We start from the raw sequence: 17,656 nt of genomic DNA on the forward strand, positions 1-17,656 counted from the left end.
ATAATTTTTGCAGTGCATAATTAGCCTCTATCATGCATTGCCTTGAGATATCATTGCAGACAGATGGTAAGCAGGACTCCAAAAAAGTCAAACTTTTCTATGTCTCTTCACAATATTTACACTTACATTAGAAGTGGAACTTATAGAAGGGATACAAACATTCATACTGCCACTTTTTTACAAGACAGGAAGACAAAATAAAATTAGTTAGTTTCAAGTTTTCTTTTTTTAGATAGCCATACACTGTTCTGTATGAGACAAATTATCAAGGTCTGTGTGCCAGATTCTGTGCTCCTTAATTGAGCAATGGCTTTTGCCTGACAAAGGCCTACAGAATTCAGCCTAGTTATGTTTTCGTTGGGTTTTTTTTTATTGTTGTTGTTGTTTTGGGATTTTTTGAATGCAATGCTGGGTGCTGTGAATTAGGATGCAGTAGTACAACAATGCAAGTCCTAAAAAATTCATCTGTTTTCATGGATAGGATATTATCTCTCACCCATCATTAATCAGCAAACAGCCGCTCCCATTCCGTTCAGTATTCTATTCACCACTGAATAGTTTAACATGCCTTTAAACACCCATTTTAGTGTGTTGAGTTTAAAAGATTTGTGCTGCTGATGGAGCAATTGCACAGCTGTCTGTCTGTCTCTACTTTGAGCACTAATGTAGTTGGAGCACAGATGTGGTGATGTAAATCATGCAAAACCACTGACTTTTAAGGTTAGTCTAGTTTGTGATACAATGAAGAATATGTTCCCATAAGTTTAGGAACGCAGATTTGTATTGCTGTGATATTAAAACAGTAGTAGAGTTCATGGAAGAGCTACAAAAATAATTCTGTGACTAATGTTTTCAAATTATGTTGTGAATGTTGAAATAAGCAAATTTAGAGGTGTCTAAAGAGGAGTACATCCTAGTACTATATACATTGAGTACCAAATTCCATCAGACGTTAGTGCATTTCTTCTCAGTAAGATGCTTTGCATTAAAGTTAACATGTACTGCTAGAAGAAAGATTATTTTTGTGACGAAAGAGTGTGGACAAATTGGATGGTGGAAGAATAGCTTTTTAGCCTAGAGCTTATTGTAAAGAGAGAAAGGAGTCAACTGTCTCATAAAGTACTATATTATCATAGAATATGCAATCTGGTTTAGGCTTAAACAAATTTGTTTTCCAAAGCATGTAATAGTTTTGATGATTTTAGTGTTGCCAGTGTTTTAGCTAACAAAATTGGTATGATCTTTTTTAATCACTCAGGGCTATTTCATCAACTTAGTGACTATCATCTTATGAATCAGTTAGGCAATGTGTGAAAATATAGCCAGATTTTGGAACAGAGAAGCACCCACTAATTTGGAAATGTCCTTCAGATCTTGGGAACTGCTCTTGTGTCTAAACAAAGTCTTTTTGTTTTTTCGAAGTCTCATACCATATATGATTTTTTGTTTTTACTGTGTTATAAATTACCTAAATGGAACACAAATGCAAGGAAATCTGTTATGAGGATGACATATGCCTCATTGTGCTGATGATGGCATGCTACTGAAATCTTAGAAAGCACAAAAGTGCCCTGGAGGGCTCTAAACAAATAATAAATATTTTTCAAGTGGAGAAAAGACAAAAGTTTGTGCAGTTATTTTGAGCTTCCATAGGAATGCTTCAGTTGTAGAAAAAAAAGACTCAGCTTCAGTGGTCGTTAGCCCAGAGTGAGCTGTCAGTCCCCCTCAATCCCTTGAACTACTCACTGCAGACCTAGTTACAGTAGATGCTAGTGTTGTTGCCTAGACTTTGGGGACACAAAAGGGCTTTGACTTAAAATTAATTTATACAGTTTTGTAAGTTAGGGGTTGTTGGGTTTTGGTTGGTTTTGTTTTTTTTTTTTTGGGGGGGGTGTTTTTTTTTGTTTTTAGTTTGTTTTCTTTTTTTGCTTTATTGTTTTTCAGAAATAGTCCCTTTTTCTGATTTGGAGTTGGTTGAAAGAGGAAAACACTATGCGTACAAATGCCTCCACAATGCAATGCCCAGCAAATGCTTCTGTAGCTTTGAGTCTGGGGCATCATCTCTCCCAGATGCACCAATATGAACTGAAATTATCCTTCACAAATAGAGCAACTGCTTACTGTGACAGGTGTACTGAGAACAGAGTGAGCTCAACAGCAGAGTAGAAGGGAATTTTCAGAAGGATCAGGAAAGGGGTTCAAAGTAAGCAATAAATAAAGAGTACCTACAGGGCTGGAATACAGTTTAGCTATTTGATTAAACATTTGGCTTCCTGTTGCTTGATTTCTCACCAATAGCACAAAATCCCATGCCTCTGTTGACTACTGGAGATTCAACAAGAACCTCTTTTCCTCAGCCTGTTCAGACACCCATCCTTCTGCCTGTGCCTCCCGAGCACAGCAGGCCTGGATATTGTCCTCTTCCCATGGGGGTGCCAAACACATGGCTCTAGATTCTGCTTTTGAAACCTGTTCAGAGAAATGCAAGTGAGAGGTTACTTGTTTTACTAACTGGCAGTGCAGAAGGAATGAAAGAGCGGTCTTTTATAATTACAATAGCTAAGAATAAAAGTTAACTATAACAGTCACCAAAACTCTGGTCCTCTGGCTAGAACAGAAGAAAGCCCTTCTTGGCCTTTCACAAGAAAACTTGTGTGAGATATTGATGTATTTGGTTCATTTGTCCATACCTCTGTGCCCTGACAAAGCACTGTACTATGTTCAGTAGTGTTTATAAAGACCTGGGATTCTGGGATGAATGCAGTCTGATAAACTTCAAAGATATTTCTCAAAAAGCCAACTATTTCCATTTGAAATGGACTGTGTTTGGTACTTTGAAGTTCCTTGAGAACATGACTGGGGTAAATACCAGTCATTAGGATGTGAGGCACCTTTAACAAAGAACCACCCTGAACATAACTAAGATTTTCTAAGCTCATGTGGCGAACGTAACAGAAGGTAGGATGTTATTAATAGTACTTCACTTCTGCCTGACTTTGCAGGAAGATGGTAACCAAAATGTAACCATTGCCTGAATTTACATTCATATACAGGTATTTACCCTTTATATGTCTTTCTTACTACTAGTTACTAAAAAAAGTTGTATATGTTTAATGATCTTGAACCATCATTTGTTCCTCTTGATCATTGTAGGCAAATAAGTCTTTTCGTAGACATATGCAGATTAAATAATAAAATGCACAGCACTGAGCAGTACATGATGTGAGATAGTTTCACTGTTAGACTTATATGGGTTTATTAGTACTGATAATTCAGTGCTCTTAGTTACACTTGAATTAAGAGTCATTAGTACTGAGAAAGTAAGTACTAATTAAAGTACTCAAAATCTGAATTATTCTTATTGGGAAAAGAGTAGGAAAATGTATCATGACTGAAGATGCTGAAAGGTTAATACTTGTAGTAGAGCAGCTCTGCACATATTGCTGTAAAGAGGGAAAATTTGTCCCTAAAGATGGAAAACTCTCTAATAAGTCAATTTTTTAAACTAGCCAATAACTATGCAAAGCAAATGAAGGTAACTTGTATGAATTTTCCTGCTATTCAGATGAAATAAAGCTCATGACAAAATTCTTGACAAGCTGCTGTCTGAAAAATGTCCAAGAGATTTAGACCCATCTTCCTGCAGGTATTAGAGTTTAATATTTTGTTCCCAAGTATCTCTTCCAGTTCATTATTTCAAAATACAAACAAACAAACAAAGGTATTTGAGCTTAAAATTATAAGGATTATTAAGTTAGAAGAACCCTTTTTTCTCATAGAATTTAATAGTTATTCCAGGAATATGAGAATTTATTTACAAAAAAAGCTCACGATCCTAAGTTAATAATATACACTTGAGTTTTATAATATGAACCCTACTAAAATACATATTGGTTTTTGTTTGGGTTTTTATTTTTTTCTTTTTTTTTATTTTTTTTTTTTTAATTAATCAATGTATTTAAATGGGCATCTATTTTAAACTAAGACAGCTTGTGCTTTAATACTTTTGGAAATCTTGTTAATTGACTATCAAACTATCGAAAGAATTGGCAGGATAAGTGGAAGTAATGATCCCTGTAAATGACCTGGAATTGTGAAGCCATAAATAAATGTCATTTTCAAAATCTGACATGATGTTTTATTCTCGTTATACAGCATGCATGCAACTCCCTGAAGTGGTTCAAGCAAAGATGTTACATTCCCAGTGTATACCAGCCTTACCATGAAAACAGGATGGGAAATGTATTATAGTTTCTTCAGATACAGTGCCTTAATTAGATATATGCAATAAAACGATTTATATGTGGAAAACATAAAATGCTGACTTGTTCTACTTATCACTTCAACTGCTAACACTTCATATTTTCACATTTAATGCTTCCACATAAACTAGTAACATTTTAAGTAATCACTACGGAATCTTTTTAATTGATATATGGAAGAAAAATTAAAATATTGCTTCAGTAACAACTGATAAAGCACTACTGTTCAGTTTGAATTGGAATCTTTCTATCTAGGAACAATAAAATTTGTTTAACTACTATGTACTTGTACTTTGTTTTGGTAACAAACAGTACTTGGCAGGAAAATGCTGCCATTACCCTAAGTGATATGTGGTACACAAAGGCTGTGCCTTCTTGACTGTTTTTTTTAAGCTCTCAGAAGAGCCATAAGTATTAACTTTTCCTTTTGGTTTTGCTGCTAGGTCTATACAGACAGTGGATATTTCCATGCCTCCTTTTTTGCCTTGTCCTAAAATACAAGATGAAATAAAGGTGCTGAATCAGTTGCAATGACTGAACAAAACTAGAGGTACCTCAGCAGAAGGCTACAAGGAGGCTGCATGTGAGTATGACATGAACAAGAATATAAGGAAAGAGAACTTCAGTTGTTTTCTTTCTGGACAGCAAATATGGGAAGGCAACCTGCTCATGAAACTATATTCTAATGCAGTCTATTACAGAATCACAGAATCACAGAATCCCAAGGGTTGGAAGGGACCTCAAAAGATCATCTAGTCCAACCCCCCCGCAAGAGCAGGGTAACCTACAGTACATCACACAGGAACTTGTCCAGGCGGGCCTTGAATATCTCCAGTGTAGGAGACTCCACAACCCCCCTGGGCAACCTGTTCCAGTGCTCTGTCACTCTTACAGTAAAGAAGTTCTTCCTGATGTTAATGTGGAACTTCCTATGTTCCAGTTTACACCCATTGCCCCTTGTCCTATCACTGGATATCACTGAAAAAAGCCTAGCTCCATCATCCTGACACCTACCCTTTACATATTTGTAAACATTTTTGCACTATACTAATTTCATGGAAACTAGCAAAAAATGCTGGCTGTACGTGTGTTGGTTCCCCCCAAATTACTAAAAGTTGTAGGAAACAAGGTATAGCAATTTTATGTGGTTGACTTTCGTACAGCGATTTATTTCTTATATTCTTTCTTGAGTTCAACACTACTGGAATAACTAAGTTCCTTTCAAATATCTTGGCACAGTTAATGATTTCCTGATCTACATAGATACAAATAAAGACTCATTGACAATTATAAGTATGAATTGCCTCAAATATTAATATAATTCTAATTTTAAATGTGGACTTCAGCACCCAGTAACTTGTTCCCTTACCAACAGTGACTGCGATGTCTCCCTTACAACTTAATGTGTGTGTCTGTATATCGAAATACAATGTAAGCCTTCAGTAACAAACCAACGAAGAAATCAAAATGTGGATACACAGCTTGAATCATACTCTACTCTGAACATTGCTGCAGCAGTCTGCTCTTATGCAGTAGGCTTTGATTATAACTTTGACTCCATGTTCATATAGTCTTCCTCCTATATTAATGTGTCAATTCAAGTACTCTTTATTCTTGCCCTACATTTGTTAAAAAAAAAAAAAATAAAAAGAAACATCTGGGCTACATAATTTTAGAATAGGCTCCATTAGTAATGGTGACCTTGGTTGACCTTATTTTTTGTTTTAGAAATGTGCATGCCACATATTCGAGTGAGCTAAAGACCTATTTTCTAAGAGAACATAGAAATGAGAACATAATGTTAGTGAAAGGAGAGTGAGAGCCTAATCTGAACTTGGAGTGTAACATGCAGTCGTTGCAGAAGAGAGCAGGGAGAACAGGAGCCATCATAATCTAGCAGCTGTGCATAGTAACATGCAATATTCAAAAACTTCTCTCCAAGTAGTATGGACAGATTATCTTCACTTATCCACGTTTCCCCTCACCTTGCAATGTGTCACGTGTAGGAAGCGAGGTAGCTCAGCATAATGATGTGACAGTACAGGGAAGAATTCAGATTCTTCTCTGCATTTCAGTGAGCTAAACCTGTACAGTCGTGCTGCTCCAACATGGGAGAAGTTGCACTGGGATATACAGTCTGCTTTGGCTTTTTGTAATTGCTGAATTAGACCCCTGAAATCCTGAGTTCCCTGTTTCAGGATGTTAACAATCATAAAAGGTATTCCGTATTCAAATGCAAATGATTCCTTTCATGGTTCTCAGAAAATAACTTAATATCCCCAGATGTGAAGGTGGGAGGCACATCTTCAGAAGCTGTGAAAAAGATTTTCTCTGAGGATGATTATAGAAGAATGGTTGAGGGGTTTGGTTTTGTTTTCCCCTAAAGAGTCTAATCAGACTTACAGGGCTTAGAAATAACAGGCAAACACAAAATCCAAAGCAAATGCCAGGTCCCACTTCACTTCCTTAAATGTGTGGATTCCGTTATTCATTGTCATGGTTTCTGGACTCTTCTAGGCAGCAGGACACCAAAACATGCTGCTTTATTGACATATGTGAGGTCTTCATGCACTGGGAAAAGTTATGTCTTTTTCCTTTTTATGTAACTTTAACCTTAGCAAGAAATTAATTCATTAATAAATGAAAAGGAGTGAATTATTTATGAATTGAAAATGGCAAAGATTGAGATTCCCTGCAAAATTTCACTGTCATATGTGCACACGCAAATTAGAAGAGAAATTACTGCAGGTGAGGGCAAGGGAGCAAGTGAGGAAACACTTGAAGTGACAGAACCTGGGGTAGATACTGCTCTGGAGAATGTATGGCATGCAGTTTTTGAGGGAACACTTAACCAAATATATGTATTGAGCCGTTTCTGAGGAGCCCTTAAGTGACCCTCAGACACTGAAGTTGTGGACTGAGCATGAACTGCTTGTGTTGATCTCTCCCTCTTTTTCTGCCTCAGTAGCTGCATCTGTTGCTTCCTACTGTAGGAACGAGCACACCAGACACTGCTTGCATGTGGCACTGGGATCCCAGAGTAAGGGAGTGAAGAGACTCTGCAGCCAGGAGAAGGTGCAGCAGCCCCTTGTCACTTGGTTAAAAGTGGGAGAAAAAGCACATCTAGCTGTACTGATTTGTGACTTGGGAATAGAGAGGAAAGGGAGAGGGGGAGGGGAGATAGTCACTCTGTGACTTTCTTACATTTAACTTCTGCTTCTAGAAGCATAATAGAATAGTAAAGGAAAACGTCTCTAAACATATGTATACCCATTTTGAGCAGGAAGTCTCATGATTCTTAGAAAAGTTTTTTATCAGGCATGTTTTGAATTGTCCTTCTGTGTTGGAAGTTCAACAGAAAACCGTACAGTCTGCAACACATCATATGTCTTGGGATTTAATTTCAGAATTTTATCTCATCTTATGAAATCAGCTGACAAAAATTAATTCACATTTACTTGAACAAAAGTAGTGCCTCTTATTCCAGAAAAAGGGCTGAAAGACTACCAGATGTATTAAAAATAACAATATGTCAAACAAGGTGGGAGATGTTTAATAAGCTGTTTTAGGGACTAATAATTCAGCAGCTAAAGTTAACATATGGCAAAGGTAAAGCATATTCATGAGTTTCAAACAGGCAAAGTAAATGGCAGAGAGAACACTGATTTAGAGTCAAAGACTGGATTTACAGACAAAAAATAAAATAAAATATGAGGGCTCCAATGTGGAAAGATGGATGTTAAAATGAGAGAGATAATTCTGTAGTTACTGTAGACATGGTAAAATATAACATACCACTCTCATGAGTGCCTTTAAAAAGGAGCAAAGTGCATAGGGGAATATTGCATGAAAGAAAACCTGCCAAGAAACAGGCTTCTTTACACGCAAGTTTGGCATTAGGGGCTGTATTATTTATTATGTTAATTTCACAGGATTTAGAGAGGTTTTTCCTAGAAGTGGAACACTTTGGAAAAATATCTTTAGGAAAATATGAAGTTTTCTTCCTCTGAACAGGTTTGCCTAAAGATTTCATCATGGATTCTGTCCTTACGCAGTTACAGATGAGTCAGACTTTACTGGAGAGCAAATTACCAGATATATAATTGGCTTACAGGTGAGGAGGAGAAACAGAAATAGAAGGAGTGACATATGGAAAAGGATAAAATGGTGTTAAAAAATGCATAGCTTGGCTTCAGAGATGACTTTGGCTGTGATGGGCTTTGATGATAGTTTGCAGCTATTGAAAAGGTGTGAAATGAAAAGGAGGAAAAGAAATTGTGTGAAACTTATGTTTATACCAAGTCTGAATTCAGCCTTATGTTTTCTGTAGAGGTGGCTTTCAACCTATATCCTCTAGATTTTTAACTAGACAGCTTGCACACTGTGAATAAAGAGGATATTCAGACCTAATATTTAACTAGGTCTTTGCCATCTGTATCTTTGTACAAATCATGTCTTTATAGAACAGGGAAGATCGTTATTTTCATTTCACAGGTAGAAAAGCTTCCAACGTGACTGCAGGAGCATGTGTGCATCCCAGTGCAGGCTTGTGTGTTACTAGCAGAGCCCAGCGGAAAGGAAAGCCATGCCATGGTCTGCTGGAAAGAGCAGACTTGCCTAAAGTAGCTTATAAAAGTTTACTTTAGAAGTATGTGACAGGGCAGGGAATTGAACCTGCTTGATTTCTCATGTCCCATGCCAATGATACTGCATCATATTTCCTTCCTCTTCCTCTTTAGTTAGACATCCAGTTGTATCTGGGGCTTGGCATGATGGGAAATACTACCATAGAGTGAAAGGAATCCTGTCCCATGAAGAGAAGTATCACTCAATTAAGCATTTTTATAAGAAATTGGTAAGCAGCTAGGAGAGGTAAGTAATCCTGTTCCTATGACGATACTTAATTTTCTCCAGTAGGAACACAGCTGTTTCAGCACCTGAAAATCAGTTCCATTTCATCGTGAAAGCTCCATTGCAACTATGTGAGGCTGTAGTCAAAATTAAATTAGTGAATGTAATATCTGCAGCATGGTCAAGACCTTCCTACAGCTTTCATTTCAGGCTTCCCCTCTTGCTGGTTTTTCCACTTAATAAGTATATGCAACTGGCTGTTGCTTCCAGGTGGTCAACTTTCTTTTGCAGTTGTTTTATTCCAAGCAGTTGACTTCCTGATAGCTGTATGTCTTTTCCATTTAGCTGGCTGCTGCTTCTTGATGATTGAGCTGCTGCTTCTTGTTTACCACTTTCTTTTCACAGCTCTCAGTTTGTTGCTTCAGTTGATATGTCAGTAGAATCCCTGACAACATCAAGTATCTCCTTGTGCTATCACTCTTCCTCCTGCTGCTTCTGCTTTTTGATATGCTTGGTATTCTGGTCCTTATTTATTGCAACTATTGTTTGGAATAAAAACCAGCATTTCCTGATTTTTTTTTAATAAAATAATCTGATTTTATTTCTGACTTTTTACTGATGTACTTTATTTCCCATTGTATTTTTGGCCTCAAGCTCTAGAATTTTACTCAACACTGTTGGACTATTTTGAATTCTTGTATTCAATATTTATCATACATATTAAGGCAACAGATAATACTGGGTGGGCCCCAATGGCTAAATTCTGTATTTTTCATTTGTGCAAATGCTTTTCACATTTTTAAAATTTCTGTTCCTAACCATATCTCTGCAAATCATATTGGTTAGTGATGTTAACAAAAATGTAAATTTAAGACTATCACCTATTTCAAAATGCAATATAAGTAACATAATTAAACTTCTTCTCAAGGAGCCAAGGTCTAGTTTTAATTGAAAGATATAGGTTAATTAGTGTGGAATGTGGATCAGAGACACTGAACAGCAAGACTTTTATTTTTCAAACCCTAATCTTCCGAAGTGCACTTCTGTTGTGTGCTTTTCTGGTGACGATGCCGATGGACAGGTGGAAGGGATGAATTTCAAAATCAGATTTTAAAGTAGCCTGCTAGCAGTGTTGAATAATTTAGAACATAATTGAACCCAGACTATTTACCTTGGTATAGAGCATTAGTTCTACATTAAGGGACTTCTCTAAAATTTTGTATCTGTGTCACATATTTCCTTTTTTTTTTTTTTTTGTCAAAAAAAGGCTCAGACTGAGCTCTCTGGCTACCCTCTTTGAGAAAGCTGTCACAAAACTTTGCTTCATATATCTTTATAATTATTTCTGTTCAAAGAAGCATATAACATTCTTAGGCCACTAAACATTTTTTGTCTTTACATGGCACAACACCATGTTCATGAGATGAAATAATTTACAAGTAATAGCACAAGAGAAAATGCTCTTGCATATAGTGATACTTGGTTTTCTGTTTGAATTGCATTAATATTGTACGTCTACTTCATTGTACTGTCACTATTTATAGCAATGATATGTCAGAAATGGCTTTACACTAAATTATAACAAACCCCAGATTTACAAGATTATCTGAAGTAGCAGATTGATATGGAAGACAGTACAGTGTCCATTGCTTTCCTGATCACCAACATGCGACTAGAAGGTTTAAAAGCACAAATCATGCGACACGTAACATTAACAAGCAGTGCAGCTGGATGGCCTGGGTGATAAAGCCATCTTTGAATAGCTAAGCCTCAGTTCTGAACGAGCCACTAAGCCAGAAGGAATCTTGTGATTTATGCTAGAAGCCAGAGTGTTTTTTTTCTTGAGTTAGTGGGTAGCAGCCTGTGAGTCGGGCCTTAGATGGTTGTATCTGTCTCACCTTTTTGTGTCCCTTCTCATCCTTCAGGCTGCTTGGCTCTTCCCATCCTATGAAAAGTAAAATCTCAGCTATTCTTTTGTACTGTTCCAGAGCTTTACCAGGATGCAGGAGCTGTCAGAGCTGCCTGCAGTCATTTGTGTGGGAGGTGTGTGAGGGGACTTATGCATTAACCGTGTTGAAGTAATTACTGTATTTGACTTGAGTAATAATCAAGTGGTATTTGTTGCCAAAAAAAAGAAATAATCTGGACAGGGGATTAGAGGAGTATTTTGCTCATTAAACTCTACTCAATAATTCCACAAAGATGAAAATATAAAATGCTTTGATGAAAAGAAGCAATTACTTCTAAAAGCGTAGGAAGCACTATTTATGAAATAGGCACCATTTGTTATGATTTTCCGTTCAAAGTTTAAACTCAGAATACTGAAGTCTTTGGGGAATAAAATGTTAAGTAATTCTGCGGTCTTAATTTTTTTTAGATGCTGCAGTTTCCCTGTGTTGCCATGGAAACACACTTTCTGTGTAATTGCCAGGCTGCCTTACAGTGATGCAAATAAGTAAAGAAGCTGTCATATGGCATGACCCAGGATTATATTTGAGTGGAGATTTATCACCCACAGAGCAGCAATGGCACCAGAGATATCTTTCACCTGCAGGATAAGGAATTACATGTTGCTGAAGTGCTGCAGAAACTAACGACAGTGAATGTGAAGCTCTGGGCCTAGGTTTTATGCAGGAGCACTATAAGCTCTCCCCCAGGCCTGCTCATGCTGAGCTTATTTTTACTTAGCTTTACGTGAGTGGAGGATTAGAACTTCTGTTGCTAACACCAGCACTAAGCACGTTATTTAGGAATTTTATTTGTCTTGGAGGTACAAGAAGTCCGGTAAAAAAAAAGATTTACAAAGATTCATGGCTCTGACACTTCCCAACAAATCTAGCCCCTTCACCAAGAGGAATTAGTGCTGGGATCAAAAGAACCCTCTCCCCCCTCCCAAAAAAAAGAGAGACATTAAAGTTCTCCTTAGTTTCTGCTTGCTGAAGGCAGGTCTATAATCTTGCACACTTCTTCAGGATATTTTTGATGTGAACCACAAATCCCAGTGATTGCTGGGAATACTCACTTCCAGGAACTCTTCTCTCAGCCATGCTTTCTCCCCTGAGTCCTCACTGTATTTTGATGCGTTGCTTCATAAGGAAGAAAGCAGTCAGGCTAATTTCTTAGTGATGAGCCCTAGGCATTTCAGATGAGCAACCTGAGGGTGTTCATCATCACATTCAGTTCAGGCTGAAAATGAGATAAGTTTCTTGAAATATGAATTTAAAAACATAAAAGTTAGAAAAAAAACACCAAAGAAACACCCAAACAAAATCACACATGACCCATTTACCACCAAAAGCACCTCAAAATTAAAGAAAACCAACAAAAAACCCCAAAACCTCCAACCAAACCAAACCAAACCAAACCAAAAGAAGAAAAAAACCCAACACAAAAACCTCACCCTGAAACAAAAGCCAAAACAAATGCAGTTCTGCATCAGTCTTGGCACTGCAAGAACTTCCTGCTTGCTCCAAATTACCCGGTGTGGGGACACAGCAGCTAGTACAGCTGCTCTCAATACCATGTGCTCTTGGGTCTTTGCCTTTTATAGGTCCTCTTTGTTCCTTTGTTAAGGATGAATTCTGCTAAAGCTCCCTCTTTCACTGCCTTAGCCTCACAGGTAGGATGAGTGCTGAGGGACTACCCCATTCTTCCTCATAAGACTTTTTATTCATTTGTTATTTTGTTTGGTGGTTTTGGTTTGGTTGGTTGGTTGGCTGGGTTTTTTTTAAGCAGCTCTTTCTATAGGACCTTTTTTGAGCTTTATTAAAACTATAGTCTCCCTAGAAGGAGTTTCTCTCTGCTCTCAGCAGACTTTCCTTCTTGGTTTTCTTAAATGTATCTGTGAAGTTACTTCCTCACAAGGGTGGCTACTTGGACATTTGTAGTAAGCAGGAGGGTTTCTCATCCCTTACTACTAAGGGTTAGATTTCTTCCCTTCTTCTCCCCCAAATTCGCCTCTAGTTAATCAGAATTGAAGCCACCTCACACAGATACTGTGTTCCTTAACTAGTTTTTCTGGTTTCTCTTTCTGAAAATTATTTTAAAGCTATGAAAAATCTGACATTCTGAGTCTTTGAGTCCTTCTTTTTTTTTTTTTTTTCTTTTCCCCCATCTGTCTGGCAAAGGTCTTGTCACTGTAATGTGTAGCATTGTAAATTGTGAGCTAATATGGGCAAATCATGACTGGCTTCTTCCTATGAGAAGGTTTGCAGCATAAACTAGTAGAAATGTAAACTAGGGGAAGTAGCCATAGAACTACAGAATAGATTCAAGCTGCATGTAGCCCATAGCCTGACAGGAACCATAATAATATTTTCTTTTTAAGGAGGAAAGTGTGGTGAGTGGCCATATTTTAAATCATTATTGGATTTCAAAAGTCACTTCTTGCCTTCACAGTATGGTTGGTCTTTTTTCTGTCCTTCTTGCAGGAATGGATTATCAGCTGGAATGGCAGAATACAAAAAGCAATGTCTGAGCATATCTGATAAAGAATATTGCCCAAGAAAACCTGTAATCCATCACTCCTGTGCAGGAACAGTAAAGCATCATTTTAATCAACATGAGTGCGCAAGCTGAAGTCCATGGGCTTATGCCACTGACATTCATAGCAGGATAATTTAGATTTTAGTATTCAGGATGCTCAGCTGTATCAAAATCAGATTTTTCCTTTTTACTTGTCCTAGAACTCTTTTTTTGTTTTTGTTCACAAAATAAATAATTTTTACAAAATAAGCTATTTTACAAAATAGTTTACAAAAATGCTACTAATTGTCACTGAATAAAAATGACTATACCTATATTAGTTCTCTACTAAGCTTGCCTTAAAATTCTAGTTATTTTAGACGTAAGAATTAGAAGAAAAAACTTGTCTTTGAAGATTCTGTACTTGCCACCATTCAATCAGAAAAATCACTGTAATACAAAATGATTATCATTATAACATTTTACACATCCCATTAAAAAGAATATGTAAGTTGTTTGAAGGAGGAATGATTTTGTTGTTGTCTTTATAATGGCACGTTGGTCTATTACTCCTACCTGATGATAATAATAAAAATAATTGTCTATAACTGGGGTGTCCAATAAAATGTTTTTAAATTGAAGGAAAGAAAATTATTGTGTGAAGGCAGTAACCTTGGTAAGGCAGATGAAGACTTGTTTATATGAGTCCATTGGGGGAAAACAGAGAGCATTTTGAATATATGTGATACGGGAATTTTAAATTACTAGCTAAATTACTTTTTCTCTCCTTTCTGATTGTATTCTCTTTTGTCCTTTTTCACATTCTCTCTATTTTGTTTCCATCCTCTATTGCTCTGATGAAACACTGATACTTAAAGCCCAGGGGGAAATATGAGATGTTTTCAATTCATGCCAACTCTTGTAAGCAAACAAAGACTCTTCTCTCTTATTTGTGAAAATAATTTAACTTTTTTTTTTTTTTTTTACTTTGTGAAATCTACCTAAATTTCCATTGGTCATCACATTGAAAGTCATGAAGAAAAACTATGGATTTCCAGCCTGACAGTTATACCAATATTTTTTAAGACATTTTTCCATATTACTTCAGTGTGTGAGATATACTCTCAGGCAACAGAATGCCCAGGCACGCACACAAGACTAGTGTGTGTGCTTGTCTCCCATTCACTCTGGTTCTGCCCCTTTTGATGATGTGAAAGAAGAACAGAAATCTAGAACCTCAGGAGTTCTTGCCCTGCTGTTCCTATCAAAATGCTATTTAGTCTTGAACATATTACAATGACAGCTTGTTCCCAGACTTGTAACCCCTTCTGCAAACCAAGCAGGAGACTACTTCTTACCAAGTTGTCTCCCTGGGGTGTCCTAAGGATTAATTGCTGTAAGTGCAGCTCTTGGAACACATAAAGTTCCCTTTAAGTATCCATTATTAAATGTTGTATGCCCTCAAATACTTATTCACATTAGTTTTTGTTACTTAAGTAGCCCCAGTAATATCTATTTCTATTAATTATTTTTATTGTTTGTCTCTCTTCTTAAACACAAGCTAAATGGCTTTGGCAAAGCAAATTCATTAGACAGCTGCTTTCTTCTGTATTTAAAGTCTATGTAGCACTGTATTTTTACCTTACTTTATTCACTTACATTAATTTTTGTCAATGAATTTTTTATTTCAGTGGTTTTCTGACTCTTGTTTTCGTTATTAGGGGAAGTATTTGAGAATATTGAAAGCAACAAAATGCACAACCCAATAGCAGAGGAATAAAGTGGACGAGAATCAAGAAGTATCATGCCTGCTTGCAGCTGCCAGAGGTCTTACAGTTTGCCTACCAGCCTGTAGAATGAAAAATGAGGAGATGGCAAAGAAGACTTCAGTAAGCAATGACTTCAGCATGCAAAAATAGGTATGTTTTAATAAAAAACTATTTCATTAACTTTTAATTAGTTTGGCATCCAGTTAAAAAATTGCTTAGAAGGTTGTTCTTAAAATTCACAGTCATTATCTTCCATTTTTCTGCTCCTTCCATTCATTGAAATTGCCTCCTCTCTCCATGTGTAGTTTTACATGTGTAGACAAAGAATTTCTCTGTCCTGGAGTTGTGCAGGCAGAGGGCTCCACTTTCTGCATTTCCTGATTTCCTACTAGTGTCAGTAGTGTATTTACAACACTGTCTAAACATGATTAACAAAGTCGATAAAACCAAGTTAACCCATCCTCCCGTCTCCGTCACCTTTCCACTAAACAAATGTAGCGACTCCCTCCATTAAGTAATCAGAATTTAAACTACTGATTCAGTTTAATCTGCAAGAAAAATAGATAGAGAGGCATAATGTGATGACCTAAATGAATTCTTCACCAACAAGGAAGCTACTTCATTCTTTCTGCTGATGTGGTTGCATTGCTTTTAGGGGTGTTGTGGTTTAAGCCCAGCTGGCAACCCAGAACCATGCAGCCGCTCACTCACTCCCTTCCTTTCCTTCCCCCCCTCCTGGAGGGATAGGGAGGAGAATCGGAAGAATGTAATTCCCATGGGTTGAGATAACAGTCCAGTAACTAAGGTATAACACAAAACCACTAATGATAAGGAAAATAACAAGGGAAGAGAATACAACCGCTCACCCCTACTGACTGATACCCAGCCCAACCTGAGCTGTGATCTAACCTTTCTGGGTAACTGCCCCCAGTTTATATACTGGGCATGACGTGCTGTGGTATGGAATACCTCTTTGGCTAGTTTGGGTCAGGTGTTCTGTCTCTGCTTCCTCCCAGCTTCCAGTCCTCCCTGGCAGATCATGACAGTCAGAAAGTCCTTGGTCAGAGTAAACATTACTGGGCAACAACTAAAAACATGGGTGTTATCAGCGTTGTTCCCAGTCTGAAAGTCAAAAACACAGCACTGCACCAGCTACTAAGAAGGAGAAAAATGACAGCTACTGCTGAACCCAGGACAAGGGGTTTTCCTCGTTTTGTTTTTCTTCACAATTTATTTTGTACTATTAGCAATGTCAGGGTAACTCCAAACTTGGGAGTCTTGTTCCTCTCCTTATTTAAAGCAAGATAATAATAAATTATTATTAATACATAAATAAATACAAAATAAATACATAAATAACTTTCATCATGAAACTGGCTAATTACTTAGCACATTCATGGCTAGGCCAAGATAACCCTGGCTCCTGCTGAGTTTGAAACTTTCCAGCCAAAGTGCACTCAATCTTCCTTGTCTTAGGAAGTGGTTAGCAGTATTAGAAACTAATTAAGGCTTACTTAAGTCTGAATTCATCATTATGCCTGAGCATGCTCCTTAGCTGGAGGACACAAGCAGTTCTACTGACTTCATGTTCTTACTCCTAGGCTTAACTTTGAGCACCTTCCTGAATTGGAACAAATTCTGAAGATGCTAAACAGGAAAAAAAGTTCATTTGTTCTAAGTGAAGCAATATACAGTGCATTCTGATTTCAGAAAAAACATGCAGTCCTCTCCCACTCCAATGAAAAACACCCAACATATTACACTTGCCAAGTATCACGTACTTGCCAAATACAAGGACTTATTACTTTCAAATTTAAAATCTATCTTTGATTTATCTTAGTTCAAAGCCTTGGAGCTGTAATATATTGTTGAATGCTCTTATGTGGCTTCTGATATGTCCTTGGCAAGGACACATATAACAGGGAAATTAAAATCTTGGACATTTTGTAGAACTCTTATCCTGGGATTCTGCAAATAAGAACCTCATCTAGGAATATAAACTAGCTTATACTCATGTATCAATGCATTCATGTGCCAGATCTGACAAAATGTTGAACATATGAAGCTGCAGAAACTGAAATTATGGGTGTACACTGAGGATAACAATCCACATTTTTCTGTACTAGTAATACATAACTATGCAGCCAATGCCCAAGGTTCAATATTATTATCAAACAGAAGGACAACTTCTCCACATAAAAAAAAAATCACACAAAATAATCAGATTATTTCATCAGTTTTCTCCACACTCCATCTCCTGCATAACACTGTTTTTCACCTATATTTCCTCTCTTTTTTTCCATTCAAGAG

The 17,656-nt window shown here is 37.1% G+C and overlaps 2 long non-coding RNA genes across 3 annotated transcripts in view; one reads left to right on the top strand and one right to left on the bottom strand.

Moving 5' to 3' along the window:
- The window catches only part of LOC136007387 (uncharacterized), a 26,912-nt gene extending 22,631 nt beyond the window's left edge, over nucleotides 1–4,281 (top strand). For both annotated transcript variants that reach the window (XR_010609674.1, XR_010609673.1), the window contains exons 3-5: nucleotides 3,003–3,053; nucleotides 3,566–3,646; nucleotides 4,156–4,281. This is a non-coding gene — a long non-coding RNA (uncharacterized LOC136007387). The remainder of the gene's footprint in view (nucleotides 1–3,002; nucleotides 3,054–3,565; nucleotides 3,647–4,155) is intronic.
- On the bottom strand, nucleotides 2,350–12,592 carry LOC136007388 (uncharacterized). Its single transcript, XR_010609675.1, has 3 exons — nucleotides 12,514–12,592; nucleotides 12,136–12,299; nucleotides 2,350–2,469 (listed from the first exon to the last, which is right to left on the bottom strand). It is a non-coding gene; the product is annotated as an uncharacterized LOC136007388 (long non-coding RNA).
- Between the last annotated feature and the right edge of the window lie 5,064 nt (nucleotides 12,593–17,656).

This window comes from Lathamus discolor, chromosome 1 (assembly GCF_037157495.1).
Source record: "Lathamus discolor isolate bLatDis1 chromosome 1, bLatDis1.hap1, whole genome shotgun sequence".
NCBI lineage: Eukaryota > Metazoa > Chordata > Aves > Psittaciformes > Psittacidae > Lathamus > Lathamus discolor.